Below are 1,426 nucleotides of genomic sequence, written 5' to 3' on the forward strand. Positions count from 1 at the left end.
CCAGCCAGGAGGGGCACGGATCCAGCAAACATGTGGTTGCATTCAGTCTCCCCAGGACACTGTCCACGTCATCGGGAGTCACAGAGTCAAACTCCTCCCAAATAACAGTCTCAAGACCTGCTCCTGTCACCTCCCCCGGGGCCACCCAGTCGGAGTCCAAACCCTCTCGGATCCGAGCGACTTTGTCATGCAGATACTGAACTAATACTTCAACCAATGGGCAATGCCAGCAGACGGCTCCATTTTCTGGACCAGTGGACTCTGTTCCACCTATGGACACTGGCTCGGGTCTACCAGGACAGACCAGCCTTAGAGATTTGATTCTACCTGTAATGGACGGGTCCCAAAGCCCCAGTCTACCTAGCCGGGCAGACTAGCAAGCAGACCGGGGTCCTCCAGCAGTTCCGAAGCATTCGGAACAGGCAAAAAGGCCACCATTGTATTTAAAAAGATTTTGTTCAATAATTGTCATTATGAACTATCTAGAGGGAAGGGGTGTAATGTATTTTTTTTTAAAATAAATTTTTATTGATTTTTCATTGAAGAACAAAAACATAAATCTTTTATCACAATATCAACCATAAAAAAAAATCAACACCAATCAATACCTTTACGGACGTGTCCGGTGTCCCCCTTCCGCACCACCCTCTCACTTACTTACACCTTCCTCCTCACTATCCTACCACCACTCCTCCTTCCTCCCTCTTTCCTACCTCCCTTTCTCCCTCAACCATCCCGTCCGTGCAGTTGGGGTACCACCGGGCACTTCCTTAAAAAAAAAAATCATACATATATATACATATAAATCTATAACACCAACCTACCCCTTTCCCCCCTCCCCCCCCAGGACTTCCCAAAGCTAATCTAGGAAATAAATACACAGTCATCCAATACTAATCAAAATTACTCATTATTACTACACACTAGTACAAAATTACTGTGACTCTAAAATAACAATAAATTACCACAAAAAAAATTTTTTTTAAGTTGTATCAATATATAATATACCTAATTTTATTCTAAGTTTTTAATCAAAAGCCACATAATAATTTTTCAGTTCATACTTTCTCTGAATGTAATCTATCCATCTTCTCCATATTGAGATAAATTTATCCTGAGAATGATCCTTCAGGTACGTGGATATTTTTGCCATCTCTGCAAAATATGATACTTTCTGTCTCCAATCATCCATAGTTGGTAATATCTTTTTTTTCCAATTTTGAGCAGCTAATGTCCTTGCTGCTGTTGTACAATACAACATCAATGTCATTTCTTTTTGATCCAAATTATCCATGATACCCAATAAAAATAACTGCGGTGTAAATTTTATCTTTTTCTTAAAAATCTGTTGAATATTCCACCAAATCTTAATCCAAAAAGCTTTAACATCCCTGCATGTCCACCAAATATGATAATAAGTAGCATC

The sequence above is a fragment of the Protobothrops mucrosquamatus genome, unplaced genomic scaffold, assembly GCF_001527695.2.
Source record: "Protobothrops mucrosquamatus isolate PMUCROS unplaced genomic scaffold, P.Mucros_1.0 scaffold400, whole genome shotgun sequence".
NCBI lineage: Eukaryota > Metazoa > Chordata > Lepidosauria > Squamata > Viperidae > Protobothrops > Protobothrops mucrosquamatus.